The 19,493-nt window shown below is 38.6% G+C and overlaps 1 long non-coding RNA gene across 6 annotated transcripts in view; it reads left to right on the forward strand.

Moving 5' to 3' along the window:
- The first annotated feature begins 405 nt into the window (after positions 1–405).
- Positions 406–19,493, forward strand: part of LOC130168231 (uncharacterized) — a 41,291-nt gene continuing 22,203 nt past the window's right edge. For all 6 annotated transcript variants that reach the window (XR_008827399.1, XR_008827402.1, XR_008827401.1 and 3 more), the window contains exons 1-3: positions 406–457; positions 5,177–5,350; positions 9,611–9,663. This is a non-coding gene — a long non-coding RNA (uncharacterized LOC130168231). The remainder of the gene's footprint in view (positions 458–5,176; positions 5,351–9,610; positions 9,664–19,493) is intronic.

The raw sequence follows: 19,493 nt of genomic DNA on the forward strand, positions 1-19,493 counted from the left end.
TTTTGACCATTTACCTTATAATTGGTTGTTATAGCAAGGGGTGTAGATTTGCATATGGACGGCCAGAATTGTCCCTACCAATACTTGAGTGAACTCGTTCGCACTATGTTAGGAGTGAAGTCATATTAGATCATTCCAATGCGGGCCGGCTCTAGGCATTTACACGGGGGGGCAATGTGATTGCATTTGAAAAAATAACCAAAATATAGGGATATTTAGCATTTTCTGATTATCGGCATCATTATTTTCTTTAACCAACAACCAATAAAATAAATTGATTTAAAAATGGCTTCTCTGGTCTGTAGTCACCACTCTGTAGTCTGGAGCAACGTCCCGCCCACAACACGATTTGATTGGTTACTCGTCAGGAGTAATAGCCTATCACGCAGAAGGCTACTAGTGTACACAGAAGCACATACAGAGAAGCTGCAGTGAACGAGTGGAGCGTGTGTTGAAGGTAAGACAGCAGACAACATTGAAGTCGTAAAAACATAATCTTCTACAGGGAAGTTACAACAACAACACACACAAGTTCACCTGCTGGTTCAAGACACACCGAGCGAGCGAGTGAGCGAGAGAGAGAGAGGGAGGGAGGCTATCGCTAACTGCTAAGCTAAAGTAACCAGCACACCTGAATAGCATGTAAACAATTGTTGAATTAGGGAAAGTCCCTAAAAGGAGCAGACAGCTCTGGGTGCTGGAGCAGAACTAGTGTAAGTGTAAATGTACAGAGGGTAGTAAGTCACTGGAAGGAAACAGCAACATTAACTGTGTTCAGACAGAGCAGCAATAAACACTAAAGGGCATCTTTAGGCTGCCAGGTGAATCACATCACAGGTGAGAACAGCACCGAAATCCACCAATTAATTCCAGTCAGGCGCTTTGCAGTCTGTACATACAACTGATAATTACTAATATACACTCAGTTGTCAGTTTATTAGGAACATCTAGATAAAACTGATGTAGTCTAATACAACAGCCCTGCAGTAAATCCTCCTTCATAAAGATTATAATGTTCAGTTTTTATTAAAATTGTTTTAGACTGTTGTTGATTCAACTGTATGATAGTTTTTGAAGATGTAGTGTGTGTAGTTGTATTGCATTATACAGAGGTGTTTCTGTTATCTAGCCTACTTTCACTGATATAAATGAGGTGGACAAAATAATAGAAAGACCTTAAGGCCATGGTGAGAGTCCTTCTGTAGTAGTAGTTATCAGTCCTAAACACGGTTATCAGGGAGTGGAGGTGTGTTTAAGATTAAATACATTATGGGCTTATGTATTTTTGGATTTTATGACTTAAGTTTTAGTTTTCTGTTGAGAAGTCCCATGAAAATGTCTCCATTAATTAATTATATTGTATGCTGGAACAACAGCAGATAGAGGAGGCAGATGAGGAAACAGATGCACCTTCAGGGTTTTAGGTGAGGTTTTAAAATGATAGTGTGACTAAATATACATTACTATGGAGTAATTGTAAATTACTAATTTATATTTAATGTAAACCATACCTATTTTGATGTTAACTTCTTATTATTACAACACATGATAATCTCCTAAAGTTTTAATCTTTGATCTGATACTGCGTGGTTTTATTTAAATGTAAATACATTTCTGAATATAAATTCAGCTCTTGTATGTTAATAGACCATTTGGTTGACAGCCTTAAAAAGTCCTCTTTGTTTTGGAGGGATGGGGGGGTTGTGGCATCCCTACCAATTTTGAGACCAAACCTGCGTCCTTGATGCATAGTGTCCAATTATTTTAACAGCTGCACCAACAGCTATACAGAAATCCAAACTTCAGACTGTGCCGATGGATGGAAGAGTTGGCTAAGCATTTTCCCTTCACTGCCAGTTCCACAGAATACAGTGGAAAACTGTTGTGCAATTATTTTCAAGCATAAAGCTTTCAACTGATCTGATGCTGTACAGGCAGTCGAACTTTGAAAATAATTGGGCAACAAATACATATTTAGCAGCATACTGAAAAAATGGCATCATCTAATCTGTGTGAGTTGTACAAAATTCAATTAAGTGAATATTGACAAAACAAGAGAGGTGAGAATAATAGCAAGAGCAGCTTTGTATGTAAACTTGTGACTTGTTGAAGTACTGCCTCCTCCAATAAGGTTTTGTATATACTGTTTACACTGTGAAAGACTGAAACAAGCAGTATCATCTGAAATTAAAGTGAAAGAAAAACATATTTGCTAAACTCTAATCAGTGTAATAATCTCTTGGGATATGCCATGTCAAAGTGTTATTTTTAACTGGTTTACTGGTTATTAAAATCCATCTCTATTCTCATCCTCAAAACCAATTAAATTGTTTTGTTGACTATACATATAAATATATACCTCCAAGAGCTAAGTAGCTCGTAGTAGATAGCAAAGCAGTACCATAGTAGGATGTCTACATTTGAATGTCAGTTAGCAAAGACACTAACACTAACAAGTCGAGACTAGCAGTCCTCTACAGCTTTGTGTTGCCCCATATTCATTAAACCACACAGACTTTTGAGTTATCCACTCAAATGTGAAGAATTTTATCAAATACATCTCATATAACTAGACTTAAACTTAAACTTAACTACTTAAAAACTTAAACTCTGCTTCACTCAGAAATATGTCACAATCTGGTACAGAAATGACAGGTTCTCTAACTCCCAGTTCATTGTGACTTTTAACATGAACAATTGCAGTTACTATTATTAACTGGAATATACATATGTTATTATTAACTATTACTATCGAGTGAAATGTGTCTAATATTTATATGCATTTTTTACCTACATAAAGTTTAATCTAACAGTCAAATTAATCATGACCATACAGTATGTAATTCTACATCAATCTACTTAAAAAAAAAAAAAGAAAAATAAATTAACCCCACTTGGCCTATCAGACTGAAACCAACCAAAGCTTACTCATGCAGTAGGGGTCTCTCTTACTCTGTAATCTCTGTGTTCCAAAGAATCAAACTAATAAATATGGGTAAACTACCCTCTCTTGTTTTATATCACATCCTACCTCAGCCCGTTTGTGGTTGCCAGTGCTACAAGATTTCAGATCCATTATAACCTATTTATGTAAAAACATGTAAGTGTTAGGATCTGCCTAGTTGTCTTTAAACGTCCCCTCCTATATCTATTTCTGATGTTGCAAATAGCACCCTCATCATTAGTTAATTCCTGCTAACCTACAATAAACAAAAGAGGATGATGATAATATCTTAAGGCGAAGTGTAAAACAGAAGTGATTCCTTCATTCCACCCATGTCTTACAGCCATACAATTGACAGGTTTTTTTTAACTTTGCTGTCGAAATGCATTTAAGCCAAGATGATTTTGTGCAATGCCAGGCAGGCACTGGAAAGACTGTACTTTCATAGGTATTTCCAAGTAACTTTAGAGACTGTCAGTCTTACAGACTGTCAGTTATCACTACTAATTTAGGGTAGAACAACGACTTTCATAACAGCAAAGAATGTTTTGGATTATTAAAAAAAAATGACAACCTTCTCAGTAATTTAAGAAGCTTCTATGCTTTTCTCCAACAGCTTGCCTATAGAGGCAAGTGTTGTGGAAACCTTTGCCTTTGATTTGCCTCGCGCTAATAATGCATTATTGAGTGCTAACTTACAGCCCTCAATCAGGCTGCCCCTCTGACATGCAGCTCACATTTCAGTTTCACTTTAATTAGACTGGCAGTTCATCTACATATACAGAGCACATATATTTAGCATCAGTGGAAATCATATTGCTGCCTGTTTAATTGCCTTTCATTTGTGCTCTGGTGACATTCAGCAGCTGTTATGACATACATTTTAAGCAAGTTTCAAGATTTAATTTTTTGCTTTAAATAACTCAAATATGTATTTCCATAAAATTTTGGGGGAGTGATTTATGATAACAGCATACCACTATTTCATCCAATATCACATTAACCGAGTACAATACACAATGGCCATTGGATTTAATGGGTGATAATTTTGTCTGATATAAAGCCCCTTATCATTAACTCAGTAATTTAATGGGGATTAATGCAAATCACATTAATATTTACTGCTGGCATACTCTTATTAGCTTTATAAGACACATGATGTATTTTATGAGGAACAATCCTCGACAATCTGCGTCCCAATTATGAATCTCACCAGGAACAGAGAAGGGTGAGGCTTGATTAAATATCCTTGAAGTGAATCTCACCAAACAGGTATGCATCATTATTACAACTCATTAATCTTGATCTGCAAGCTTGTGATAAGGCTATTCATTAATGTGTGCAAGATTCATTCCAGCGGCTAATTTCAGAGGGAGTGACCATCGGGGTCTTCAGATCACCAGCACTAAGAATGACATCATAATGAAGCTTTCAAAATGGCTCCGGCCTCTATAAACATGGAAGTAGTTTGCAGAAGAAAACCGTTGTACCTCTGAACCTGTATATCTGTTATATTTCTTAATTTTTCCCACTTCAAATAAATAAGAAATGCAATATAACAAAATAGACTGAGAGCATGAAATGAAACTCTTAACTCAAAGTTTCACTGTGCAGTACCACAAAAGAAAGACTCAAAGTGAAATCTCACATGCTTAAAATTAAGATAAAGAGCCTCAGTGACACCCTCATTGAGATGGAAATTGTCTCCATTTTATTGTGGAAGTGAAATACAAAAGTAATGTACATCATCGACAGGGTAATAATCAGTTCATTAATCATACTTCAGGTTCCAGTGTCTTATAAAAACCTGTATAAACAAGTAGCAGATCATTGTAATCAAGTTTCAAAAACATAAAATAAATAAAATATTGCATTCAATCCAGGTAAAGGGTCCGCATGCGAAGGTGAATGTGTTTTATCAGTCTTTTACAGACAGATGTTAATATTTCCCCCCTGCTCCATGTGTTTACTCAAAAATATGATGAGGTCAAAAAAAAATAAATAAATAAAATCATTGAGCTCCTGAAAAATAAATAGCTTAGATTTTGACAATCATCAGAGTTTTATTATGTTGGCAGATGGATATGCTTCATTATTTTACACTGCATCACGTAACTTCAGAAACAATTATGACAAATGTATACTGATAATGTTTTTAGGTCATTTAAGGTTTAAGTCTGTTTATGTCCTGCTAGTATAATAATTTTGATGTGTTGCGTTTCCTTTTTCCAGACCAATATGGAGTTTTTTGACTGACCCGTCCATTTGACCTGAAGGGAAAAAGCATGTGGAAAATCATCTCACCTTGTGCTGGCTGAATGACTGACAGAGTTATCAAAGAAACAGAAGAGAGAAAAACAGCTGCCTGGAGAAACAGTGTGATAGCTTATTGAAAGGCTGCTGGAGGTGAGGCCTGATGTCCGTGACATGCCTGAAATAGCATACAGCCATTGTCAAACTTCTCCATCCGAAACACAGTGCCATGGAATGGGTGACATTTCCAAGCAATTTCCTGTTCTTGGGCAAAGTTCATGCAACACAATACAAATCTGAGAGGCAGCCTTAGGCTAATTCTCACCTTTCATGGTCATCATCAAAATGGAGTCAAGTACAATTCAAGACTGAAATACGTCGGCTGGTGTAGAAAAGCAGACGATGGAGGTGATATAAATCTCTTCGTCTTCTCTTACCTTGACAAAGAGATTTATATCACCTCCTTCGTCTGCTTTTCAGTTGTTAATTCCAAATACATTGTTGACTGGTCTCTGAAGAGGTCTCCGAAATTAACAGGTATGCATTTAGTCTAGTTGATTGCGATTGAGTGAAATTATTTGGTCTTTTTTTTTTTTTTTTTTTTTTAAGTAAGCTGGTCATGATTATTTGCAGCTTAGTCAAGCAGGGCAAATATGTGGGAGGCAGGAAGCTGCATAACTTCACTGTTTAGAGAACAAAGTCAGCACAAACTTCTCTACATCAGACTTGGAGGACAAATAGTTGCCATGGAAAAGGGGATGCATGATCTTTTATACACTGAAAAAGTTGATCTTGTTTATTACTCCTTATTTTATATAGCTACCAGTACATTATGTGTACTGTCAACTCCTTCTGTCTTTATGTCTCTGTTTTCAAAATAACGTGTCTCAGCCAACTGAAAAGAAGTAGAGAGTCCATGTTTTTGTTCTTGACATGAAGCCTCACTGTTCATCAGATCAGGCTAATTTTTAGCTCCTTAATGGGCAGCGTGCAGAGAATGAACTAGAAGCAACTCTGTCAATGTCTCTTGCTGCATCAAAGTAGTTATCTTGTGATTAAGGTGTGCACATGGATTCCATTGACATCTGTGAATGCTGACCATTATCTTTCAATTAGACCAGCGAATTAGAACGGCCCCTTGATGGCTGCCTCGGACTGGGATGAACCAGTGATGGATGTGAGACAGAAATTGCCACGCAAACTACAGATGCAAAATTGACTTGACAATGAATAGGTGGAAATGTGATGGCTGCACACTGAATCATGTCTTATTAGCTTGCCAGTTAATCTTGTTCAACCCTGCTGCAATTGAGGGAAATATTACAAATGTGTGGCCTGATCCACCACATTACATGCTCACAAATGTGAGGGCAAAGTGTATTGGGGTAAATTTGTGAAAAGAAGGCAGAGAACTGAAACTTTTTTTTTCTGATTATGATTTTTTTTTTTTTTTTGCCTGAAGAACCTCTATTCTTTTTCTCTCCCAGTTGTGAAAAAGTACAGCAGTTTTAGCAGATGACACCATGGTTGAATGGTGTTTTTTTTTTTTTTTTTTTTTTTTTGAGTAATTGCTTTGATTTTACTGTAGCTTGCTATGTGGGAAATTACCCCAGCCCACAGAACTGTGCGATTACAGTGGGACTGGGTTGACTGGGTTTGGCAAACACAGGTCCCACTGGGGCACCCATTGATCATCCACATCACAAACTCTTCAAAATAATAGAATAAAAAGAAAGAATAAGAGAAACTTTTTGTATAGCAAAATTCAGTTGCATTTAGTGCACACTTCCAGCAATTTATTAGTGACATAAGATAGCTGAAATTACACATCAGAAACAAAATTCAGAATAATGTCATTCTACTTTCTATTTTCTCTCATTTTATTTGCGATTACACAGTGAAGAAGGTGAGAAGGGACTCTTTGCCTGCCTAGCTGTTCTCCTCTCAGCTGGTTAACTCAGCGTAACAGTAAGCAGCCATCACCAGAAAGGCTGCTTGATTGTTTTCAGATTCTTTAAAGGTCCCATATTGTATAAAATGAGATTTCCATGTCCTTTTTGATTATAAAGCAGGACTCGGTGCTATATTAATACTGTAGAAATATCAAAGTGCTCAGTCCGTGGAGAAATGCACACAGTGCATATTCAGAGACTGTTTCTTAAAACGAGGAGTGAGGACTTTGTTAACTTTGTGATGTCACAACAAAGCAGTCACCACCCTCAGCCATGCCCCAAACCCAGCCCACCTGGACCCATCATGTTTACCTCTCTCAGAAAATAGTCAGCCAATCAGATTGACTCACGTACCTGTTGTTGCTAGGGCTCCAGAGAGAAACATGAGAGAGGAGATGTAAAACTACATTGAAATGGTTTTTGGTACTTAAGTAAGTCCACAAATATATCTTCTTATGGATATCAATATTCGAATAAAACACAGAAAAAACACAATCCTGATTGATTTGGCCACGCCCATGGTTACTGGTGGTATCTGGTGCTAGAATTCTGGGAAGAGCAAACAATCCCTTTGTCAGAAATAAAGTACAACTGAAGCGCAACCCAACCGTTGTGGACAGTGCAGCCAAACAAACTCATGTTGTAGGTAAATGTGGGTAGGCAGTTTGAACCCAGGGTGGGAATAGAGCAGTCTAATAATGAAAACTACTGGAAAGAAAGGTATTATATATTTTCCTTAAATCAAAATGTCTTTTTATCTATTGAAAATCTTAAGAATTGTAAATTTGATAGCTAGATAGATAGCTAGCTAGATAGATAGATAGATAGATAGATAGATAGATAGATAGATACTTTATTTATCCCCTAGGGAAATGCATGTGTCCATTAGCTAATTGTTGATAATAATAAAAACAGTTAATAATAAATAAACAACAATAATTAAATGTATGGAACTTAGAATCATTAAGATGAATGACACTTATTACAGTACCATGTTTTACTTTATCTATTACCACCTGTGTAGATGTGTTTCAAGACAACAATAGGAGCAAAGACAGCTATGCTGAGGCATGATGAAAACTGCACATTGTACAGTTTGTTCTCGTTTTACACAGACACAGTGTGCAAGGCATGTGTGATGACTTGTGTTGCTCTCCTTGAACTCAGTTCCAGCAATGTTTCCTTGTCCCCAGGTTGCAGCAATTAAGATGGTGAGTAAAATGCTGAAGCAAACTGGTTGAAAATCATTGCCCCAGAAAAAAAGACAATGCAACTTTTAGCACAGTTGTTGATGCGGAGTCCAGCTGCACTCAGGGACTGAATGTTATTCTATTTTCTGATAAAATGATTCTCTTCCCCCATACCTCAAGTTTCAGTCATCCTCCAAACGGAAAGCACCTCGATTGCTTATCTGACTTCCCACACTTGAAATTCTCTTCAAAAATGGGAGGACATTGCTGCATCATCTTTACAGCGTCCTTTCAATCCTATTGTCTACTGCAGAATTATTTTATAATAGCATTCTCATGTTATCTCTCATTTAACTTAGGAACACATTTAACTATTGTTTTTGTTTTAGAGTGAGAAATTATTAATACAGTTATTTGGGCTTTCGAGTGGCCTGTTGATTTCATTGGTCAAACAATCAAAGTTTCATTTTGCATGAATAACAGTGCCTTGGTTATACAGCTTTCAGTGTCTCCCAATCTCTCTATGGCAGGTGTCCTGTGGCACATGTGATTGTGGGTGACAGCTCAGGCTTTGTGTTGGATACAACAGTTGGCAGTTTGGAAGCCTGATTTGCTCTAAGCTCTTGGGTTACAAGAATACTTTGTGAAATAGATCTGTTCTGGCGGCAAAATTAGAATAACTCATGCGTTACAAAAGGTGGCTAGCCAAATGGTTATGACAAAAAACTTAAGATTAGTTAAATGAATTTATGACCAGGACTATCCTATTTTGGATTTCCAGAACAGAACCGGAAACTCTTGGCTGTGAAATGAATAAGTAATGTGTGGCATCCCTAATTAGCCAGACGCACTGCCTGTCTTGTTATATGTGCATGGCGGTTGAGGAAACATCGTGGTTTTCATTTCAGCGCCCATGTTAACAGGTTAGAGCAATCATACAGCCCAACACTAACATTAAACATACCATGTGTCTAGATTGTTGCTATGAAAATCAACTTGCAGAGATTGAAACTGGTTTGAATATTTATTCAGACACCAATACCTGATAATTAATGCTAGCTTATAAAATAATAATAATACTCGAATTTCACTTACCTCAAAAAACAGGACGACAGACTTCTTCACGTTCAATAAGTATGGACAATTGAGAATTTAAAAAAAGATTTGTAAAAGAAAAACTTTTAATACACACACAATCATCATAAACCAACATTTTACGATCCCATAAATTTGATTATGATAGTAATATTTTTTTTTTTTTTTTTTTTTAGGATTGTATCTGAGGGCAGATGTCTGAGCTGAAATGGACGGACAAAGAAACCAGGTAAGATTTTCTTATTTGACATGGATAAACTTTTTATTTATTTATTTATTTTAGCACAATGCCTTTCTTGGCAAGCCTGCTTTATTTATGCATATTTTGTTTCAAGCCATAATGCATTTTCATGTAGCTTTTTGAGTTAATGCCACACACTTTTAGCAATTTCTTATATCCAGCAAACCACATTGAGAAATACAGTATTTCTAATATATTTTGATAAAAACACAAACAGAAACAGATGATGTGCATTAAGGTTTCTTGGGTAGTTCTTTCGAAATGCAAAAGCAGATTATTCTTGCTGTTAGTGTCTCTAATTAATGGGTTAAAAATAGAAAAAAAAAAAATGAAATTTGTACTGTGTGTACCAAAAAATGTTTAGGATATGGTTACATGTTGCTCTCTGATGAGGGGTGTTTCAAGGAGTCCTGACTAAAGTACATTCAACTGTACTGGTGTTTATGTGCCAACTTCATTGGCCAAAGCAATACAAACTGGCTGCAGTGCGACAGCAGAGCACTAACCAGCTCTCTCAAAGAGACGCCTTCTACTCTGCAATCACTGAGATAAAGTCTCAAAGAGGAATATAAGGTTAACCTCGTGAGAAATGGATGGCGGCAGATGGAAAACCAGCTCCAAGAGGTGCTCAGACAAAGAGATGAGCCCCACAAAAGGATCACCAGAGAAAGGCACCAAAGCGCACACAGACTTTCTGGCCCTGCTCGCTCAGAAAAACAAAGAGCTAAAGAGGAGTGAAGAGCGGTGGAAGACCAGGTGTGACGCACTGGAAGCAAGCCTGAAACAGGAGCTGGCTCGAACAGAGGAAAGCTGGAGGAGGAAAGTGCAGGGGGTTGGTGGGAAATGAGAGGCACCTGCACTGTGAAAAATGGCTCAGGAAGGAGGAGGAAGGGAAGAAGAGGGAAAGGCAGAGTGATGAGCAGATCAGCCTCTTAACCTGCAAGAAAAAAACAGCTTCAGGTACGATGCATCAGCTGATCATTTTCCCTCAGAATAATAAACCTTGACGGCAAATACAAAGGAACAAGAAAGAGAATCACAAGGAACAGGAGGAGAACACGATTCAAAACAAGCAGCAGGAGGACGACACTAAAAACAAGTTCCCCTTCCATCCTTGTGCATGTGTTACACATTGTAAACATGCAAACATTTAGTAAACTAAAGTCGAATCGCAAGAAATGAATCAGAATTGTGAAAATTGAATGTGGAAGTATGTAGAGATTTGAATTTTCAGTGAGGATCAAATACAGTTTTAGAGCAACTGAATTTATAATAGCCCAGTACATTCAGTTTCAAGTTCAATGGAATTAAGTTATGAACTCATAAATTCAATTTGATATTATATCATCCGGAATTTTCAGTTTTTCAATGCAGTGCAATTCAAATTTGAATATAAATGGTTCAAATTCAGTCTCTAGTGACACATATTTCTGCTCAGACTTTACCCCCACACAGAGCTTTATAGGCTTGGCTTGACACTATGTACATTTGCTTAACCTATTTAACCCAATGGCCGCTGTCACTCTGAAAGGCCAGCGCTCAATACATTTCTCAACCGCATTTCTTCAGTGACAGCAAACGACAAGTTAGCCAAGGACAGCTTTATCATGAGACCGCAAATCCATATCTTCCTAACCCAGATTAGTTGCCGTGATCGACCCTCACTAGCGGTGCCTCCTGTCCCTCGCACGGATCATGCCGCTTTGAGAGCCCAAGAACAAGTCACAGCATGCCTGCTTGAAGTGGGCAGGTCTTATATGAAAATATCGTTTCAGATTTAGCTTCAGTGCAGTGATTGTGGTGGGACAGCAGCAAGGATTACCCTGAATGAAGGAGTTGTCCCTGATCCTTTCGAAAACCGCAAGCCAGTCAAGAACAAAATAAAAAGCCACCTCCCTGTGTCTCTAGGTCCTCACTCAGGTGGGGTCAGGATAATGGTGTTGTGGCTGAGCTCTTTTTTTTTTTCGCTTCCTTGGAGAGATAAAGTCACAGGAGGTTTAGTTTAGAAATCTCTTGAACAAATAAACATGCCGTCCCCCTATATCGTAATCACAGTGGCAAGAGTGCTCAGGCCACTGTGTGTAATGCTTCTTTCAATGCAGTCCGTATACTGACAGGAGGGGACCTGCCAAACCCATGCTACTTTGAATAGAGTGGGGGCCATTTGGACCATTAGACAGGAAAAAACAAATGTCTCTATCCGAGATGGCCTCGATGACCTCGTAGTGCAGCAGGCTGGAACGTGCTGTGAGGCTGTGTTACCTGTATGCTGGACTTAAAGCAGCATCTTCCACAGTCTTCCTGCTCCAGCACTGTCGTACAATGGACAGTCTTGATTGGGGACATCCTACTATTCAGGCCTGAACTTTCTCCCATTATAGCCATCAATCTTGCTATTTAGCAGTGTGCAGAAGTTTTAGGAGACAACTTACCCGAGTGGAGGTAGGGCCTCCACTCGCCTAACTGGAAGCCAGTGCCTGAAAAGCCGACTGATTTTTTTTTTTTTAGCCAACACTGAGCCACAGCTTTCCAGGCATCTGCTTGTTAAATCCCAGCACATGAACAAGAACTATTAGAAGAGGAGGAAGGAACGGCAGTGTGAGAACAAATGAAAACACGCTCAACTTATTTTTACCCCTCACGTCATAGACTTAGATTAGAAGGAATCAGACCATTTTTTAAAAATGTTATTTCACACACATTCTCATTTGAAACATATCCTTCCAAGCTTCAGAGAGATCTGATGTCAGACTGTGCAAATTACTTGTCATTAATTTGAGTCACCAGTCAGCAATTTGACTGACCTTGAGCTGCAAACTTGCAAGTCTAGCTCCCTCAATTCATCTTGTGTGTGTGTGTGTGTGTGTATATATATATATATATATATATATATATATATATATATATATATATATATATATTTTTTTTTTTTTTTTTTTTCATATGCTCTTTGCAAAAATTAAAATGTGCTGTAACCCATAATTTAATGTAACTTTAAGGTTGGAAAATTGGGTGAAGCCTGAAAACATGTGAATATGAAATGAGTGCTGGGAATTGATTAGATATTTCCTGTTGACAAACCCTTGAAGAAGAATAAATCATTCATGAGTCAAAGAGTTAATTTAGACTGATCTGTGAATTCTGACGTCAAGGATTAGATGCATTAAAAGCTAAGATGAAGGAGAAGGAAAGCCTGGCCAAGCGTGTGTGCATCATTGTTAATCCCTCATTCCTGCTTTTAGGGGTTCTTAATTAATTAAAGGATGTATGGCAAAAACTGAGCAGTAATCTCCAAAGCTGTGCCTTTTAATTCCAGCTTCATGTTTTATGACCAGAGCCTAAATGACTAGTAATACTGTCATGGCCAGCACTTATCTCTCTCTTCTTTCCTTACTAAAATTTCTATTTCACCTCTCTCCTATAGTCACTCCCATCTCCCTTGCTCAACATCCCTTTCACTCCCACTCGTACTTGTTTGCTGCCTCGCTTTTATTTCCAGCCATCTCTTTAAGGTGTGATCTATTTTGAATTGATGATAATTTAATGCATTTTTGTTTTTTTTTGTTTTTTTCCTATTTCACCAGAGTCTTATCATGTCATTAGCAAAGAAAAAAAACCCAGATGAATAATAGATCTAATGGTGAGACATCCCTGGAAACATCTCCTATAACTCTGCTGGTGAGATGAGAGGGAAAAGACAAGGTGCTTTTGTTTAACAGGACTCTATATCCTACTAATCAATGGCTCGTGGCTGAATGTGAAGGACAGCTGACAGATGTTAAGCAGGAAGAGTGATGGGAAATTGTATACTGCGCCACAATGGTTGTATTTTCTTTTTTTCCCCCAGTGGTAAAGGAGTCCTCTTTTGGAGCTGTGTGATGTCACTTCATACCCCAGCAGGGTTTGTGAGTGGGCTAAAGTCAGCGCAACCCTCCCGTAGGTCCCGAGGCTAGCACACCCTGCCAGTTTCTCTCCATACACAGCGCTCTCAGCTCTGTCAGCTTAATTGGCTCGCCTCCCATCAGTGAGATACCCCAACCCCGTCGTAATTGGCTCCCTTTTAGCCACCCAGCCAATGCTATTGTTCAGGTACACAGTGTGTCGCTATGAATGCGGTGATCACTCACACATGAATTCAGGGACAAAAGGCCCATGGGCTGTCTCTCAACCAGTTTCCTGAACTGCAGCTATATTTCTGCCAACAACTACCACAATGTACTTTTCTTTTTTTTTTTTAAATGTCTCTCGCCTTCAAGCCAATACCTTAGTGCCTTGTTTGGTAAAAGGTAATTTATTCACTCTCTGCAGCTCCTCCACATGATGTAGGGACCCCATGCCAGCAGCTGTGCTAGCGCTGCCGTATGTGTTTAAGTTCATCTTGTGTGATGTTTACATAGGAAGATCATGGTGCTCCTAAATGCCAGTCAACCCACAGAGACAGGAGTGAGAGATAATGATTGAGAAAAGAATGAGAGAGCAACTGTGTGTGTGTGTGTGTGTGTGTGTGTGTGTGTGTGTGTGAGAGAGAGAGAGAGAGAGTGAGAGAGTAGTGTAGACAGAGAAAGAGAAAGATAAGACTTCCCACAGACTGCATGGACCAATTCTGGTTCTGTCTGAGTAAAGGTAGTCAATGTTACCCCGAGTGCCACTTTCACCCCGGCTGGGTCAGTCACCTGCCAGTGAGTAATGAGCCCCAATGAGGGTGAACTCCCTGTTCCCCTGTGCCCTGGCCTGTCTCTGCTAATGAGCTTCTGAATAAATCAATGTTGGTGCCCCCCCCCCCCTCCTCCAACTCCTGGTCCATCCTCCTATATCCCTCTTCAGGTCACTTACCCCCCCATGCCTCTCTCCACTCGTACCCGTCACCTGGCCTTGTCACCCTACCCCGTAATGAGCCCTCAAGAACACCTTACATCCCCTACCAACATCCTCGGTCTCCTAATTGTGGGTATTTGTTTGTGGGACAGTCTGCCTTCTTCACGTTTGAAGAGTGTGATATCCAGATGAATCTCTTCATGTTTGTTTGTCAGTGTTGCTGCTGCCGGGAGCTGAGATTGCACGTCTGTGTTTGGAGTGATACATTCAAACTCTTTGCAGCTTCTTTCTTTCTCATCTTTTCTACTGGTGTTCGGGTGATAAATAAAGATATAAAAATACATCTTGCTCCTGCATGCCCCATTAGTCTGGTCTTAATTTGGTTCCCACTGGAGCATGGGGGAGTGAATGTCCGTATTTGGCATCCGGTAGACAGACATAGGCTTCTTTGCAAGAGGTGATGATGAATATTGCTAGGGAAGGATTATTGGACCACGAACCTGCCCACTCTGTCCCATAAATAGTCTCAAACAGTTGGACTCTGACTGGTCAGAGCTGCGTGTGAAATAACCAGGGGATATTTCATATGCAGAGCTGGATAAAGTAGGCCATTGCTTCTAGTTTTGGTGATGAAGTCATACATGGCAGTCTGACTCACAGTAAACACTGGGAATTCAATTTAGAATATGAAAATAATAGCATGTAGATAAAAAAGCATTTATTTGTGAGACATGGTAATCCTTACTGGGGAATCTTAATACATTTCTTGGTTGGGAAATTACTAAACAGAAAATCAGGCAGCATGCCGTGATGGTGATTTTCCAAAAGAGGCATTAGAACACAAGCAAACTCAGAGAAAAGAAGATCTGTGTCGGGGCAACTTATTGGGGAACCCAAAGAAAAAAAAAGTAAGCTCTGAGGTAAGAGCTTTACAGTATAGTCAGCACTGCTGTTCCCCACAGATTGCCTTTTCAAGGTGACTGACCCCTGAGCAAATGTTACTAGTTAAAGCATTGGCTGCCATGCATCAGGATCAAACATCTTTTTTTCTTTCACCTCGACTGATTCGTTTCTTCACAGATTGCCTACCCCAGAAAACTTTGGGGGCTTCATTCGACATTGGGGAATCAATCATGGGGTGAGAATATTCCCGACCAGAGTGTTGTTTGCGAATCTGTTGTCTGTGATGCCTGCAAAACCCCGGCTGTGATTGCCAAGCCTCTCGATGTGTTGGTTTTGGAGTTATTTTTCATTGTAGGCCTTTTTTCCTCTTTCCTTGGCTTCGATTCTCTCCCCCTCTCTCACTCCTTCATTTGCCTCTCTCTCTCTCTCTCTCTCTCACTCTCTCTCTCCCCCTCTTCCCACTGTTACATTTATGCCTCTCAATGCGAACCTTGGAGAGTATTGATGTAAGGAGTGCCAGTGCTGTTTTTGGAGATGCTAACAAATAAGCTTGCTCCACAAAGGTGACTGCCAAGCAGGGATTAATGTAAAACAGAAAATATTAGTACTCAGTGCCAGATCTAGGCAGAAAAACAGTGCCGAGTCAAATAGTCCCCCCCCCCCTCCTAAAGTGATTCATCTTCTCTTTTCCCTTCCTATAGTCCGTTTTCTGCATTTGGCAGGATGATACAACCCATTCATGTCACGTTGTGTCCCTTCTTTGAATATATAAGGCTCTGAATTATAGTGAGCACAAAGATCTCAGAGTGTATGTTTACTGATTATATATGTATGTTTGTACATAAATTCAGCGCAGCTCTAAATACACCCAAATTACAATATATAGTAATTGAATTAATTAACATTCACCCGTAGGATTCATACGGGGCTTAAGGTACAGGTGTACCTAAAAACCAGTAACTCAATTTTGTGTTTTAGCTTTTCATAAACTCCCAGTGCCAACATCCAAAAACAGGAGCTTATCTGAGGTGGGGCAGGACTTCAGCTCCTTATTTCAACCTTCCTGTTACACCCTGTCTTTCTTATAAAACGTCTCTCATCCCAATAAGTAGACCATGCATGTGCGTGTGCTGTGAACTGTCAATATGCTCTTTAATATTGCCATGTAAACTGCTGCTATATAAAAAAAAAAAACAAAAACAAATTTCCTCTTGGAAGACAATAAAGGATTTATCTTGCCTATCTTAACTTTCTGAAAGACTGTCTTAGCCAAACAATAACAAGCTAATCTATCATGGAGTAGAGAAAGGGGGTGGTGATCCAGGAATAGTTTAAGACAAAATGTCAGCTTGCATGATGTGGATAATTTAAACGCAGAAGAGGATTTCTTTTGTTTTTACAAACTTGATACAGAACAATGGCTGTTTTGGTCAGACATTACTGTGGTCAAACCAGGTGGCTTATGTGTTATGAAGACAGATGCTTACTGATTTAGGATCAGTTGCAACTTGGCATCATTCCATCCACTGGATATGAGACTGTTGAATAATTGTAAGCTATTGACTTTATAAACTGTTTCCACATTAGATTTTCCACATTACATTTCTCATTTCTCTAATTAATGAGAATGAGGCCTGTTCTATTTATCCTTACTGAACAATTACACAGAAGGTAAATTAATTAACTGTAGTCAATGGTAGCTATGCAGAAGTGACTAATGAATGCCTTTAACTGAATTAATTTCCTTTTAATCACAATAACAGAAGATTTTGCTTATGTAAAGACAACAGAAGAGTTTGGGCTTGTTGATGATGAGGCTTGTGTTTATCCAGATTTACATCGTGGAAGTCATCTCCAGATTAGCCACTGCATACACTTTGCTCCAGCTCTCAAATATAGAAAATCACAAATTATTTTCTCCATACCCTCTAGCACTTGATTAGCATTCCCACACCAGACGCACAGATATGGTTTTGGTTTATTAGCTCCATACCAGTATTTCCATACATAAATATTCGTATGCATACTAAGCTGTTCCACCAGAAAGACTTAGGACTGCAGCAGATTGCATGCACTGGAAATGTGTGTGTGGGCTGCCACAAACTAAGTTTCACTCTGGTGACTTTGCCTCAGGCTACATATGTAGTGTATCCAGACATGAAATGGTAAATGCATATTTGAATACGTTGCTAGTCCAACACATTTCCACCTGATCAGCAGAATAAGAAAAAAAAAATCAATTTTGCTTAATATTTTGATTCTGATGATCTATAGGGAAGTCAACTGGATCTCCTACCAACTATGCTCATATGCAGCTACTTTGTATTAGTAGTTTACATATTTTTAAATACACCGTCTGCCTGACTGAACAATCCAAAATCTATAAATATATTTCGCAAGTTTAATTACTGGATACAAAATGTCTACTATAAAACCTCCAAACTCAGTGCATGTGTACAACAGCCTTCAGCTTTCCCAGTCACACTTGTGCAAGTTGCATATTGAACCACGATTTCCTTCCAAACTATTTGTGATGTCACAAAATCATGTCTGCAAGTACGCGTTTTTGTAGAACTCTGCAATTACATCACGCTGCAGTGAAGAACATCCCTGTAAAGTAACAATAAAAACACTTGGACTGGTACTGATGTTACCACAACCACAATTTGTCCCAAATCCAAACCAGCTAGTGTTTTGTTGTGTAACCTTAACATTACTACAGATGCCACACAAAGATGTTGTAGGAATACACATTATACTTCCCCTAAAATATATGAATTATAACTGCAAATCCAAAGTAGAAGCATACGGATATGATATTGAAGATATACACTTTTATCACCAAATGCCAGATTTGGAACGAGCAATAAGTATTTATAATCATACTGCTTGAGCCCAAAATAAAAATGGCGGAAGACTTGGTTTCCGTTTTACTTTGTTAAATAAGTTAAGTTAATTTAATGATGACTTGAGTAGTGTCAGGCAGTTGTGCATTAAATATCCACTGTTGCCTCATTACATTTGATTTCAATATCCCCTGGCACTTGCCATGTAATATATTGCAATTATAGGTATGTCAACGGTATGTTAATTTACAAAATATGGTTATTGGTATATTTCAGTGTGTATTGTAACATAAGCATAGTATGCTGAATATTATAACAGGGACACAAGTAGCAATATATAACATATTAAACTGTGTACAATATTATTACAAATACTTTGTTTCATTGTCGAATTTGAAAATGCTTTACTTTGACAATGGGTTTCAACGTGTTTCAATATTTATTCCGTTTTAATTTCCTTCACTTCACTTTTGCCTTTTCAGGCTAATTAATTTTATGCTTATCCAATCTGATGCTTATCATATTAATTACTACACTTAAAATAACTACAGCATAATGAGTCTTTGTTTCCTCTGTGTCAGATGGACTTTTAAGGCTAGTTGAAAGATACCATGAAATTAATCATACCAGGTGTGACAGATGTCCCAGATCAAATTATTTTGTAGTTCCTTTTAGGGTTCTGGTTAACATTTTAACAAGTATTGCTCTCAGCAGCTCTCTGGGAGTTATAGTCCCATCAACGGGTTTTGTCCCTAGATCTCCTGCAGCTTCCTGCCAGGTACACCTCCAAAGGGACTCGCACATGGAGTTCATAGCGTAGGTTGAGGCAGGGAAATTATCTCACTCATATGTAATTCAATTTAAGGAGCTGCTGCTGCAAAACACTATTGTCACTAACAGCTATTCACTGGCCAGGAGTGGTGTGAGAAATACTCTGACCCTACAACAGGGATTTTGAAAATATAAAATAGATATAGATTTTTGTTCATAATTCATAAATATTTTATTTTGTATTTCACAAAAAAAGCACCACACAGCACATCTCCCGTGCTATTTAAGTGATGTTTGCTTGGGGCTCAGAATGTTGCCCTACACAATCAGCATTGCTCTTCCTGGATGTGATATCTGACAACTGGCCAAATACTTCTTTCCAGCACCTTGGCCCGTGCTTTTCCCAGAATAGCATAGCAGTGTGTTTCCTCGTTAGCTGAAACACAACATGCTGTTGTTTTGTTTTTTTTGTTTTTTTTCTGG

The sequence above is a fragment of the Seriola aureovittata genome, chromosome 4 (genome assembly GCF_021018895.1).
Source record: "Seriola aureovittata isolate HTS-2021-v1 ecotype China chromosome 4, ASM2101889v1, whole genome shotgun sequence".
In the NCBI taxonomy this organism is placed as follows: domain Eukaryota; kingdom Metazoa; phylum Chordata; class Actinopteri; order Carangiformes; family Carangidae; genus Seriola; species Seriola aureovittata.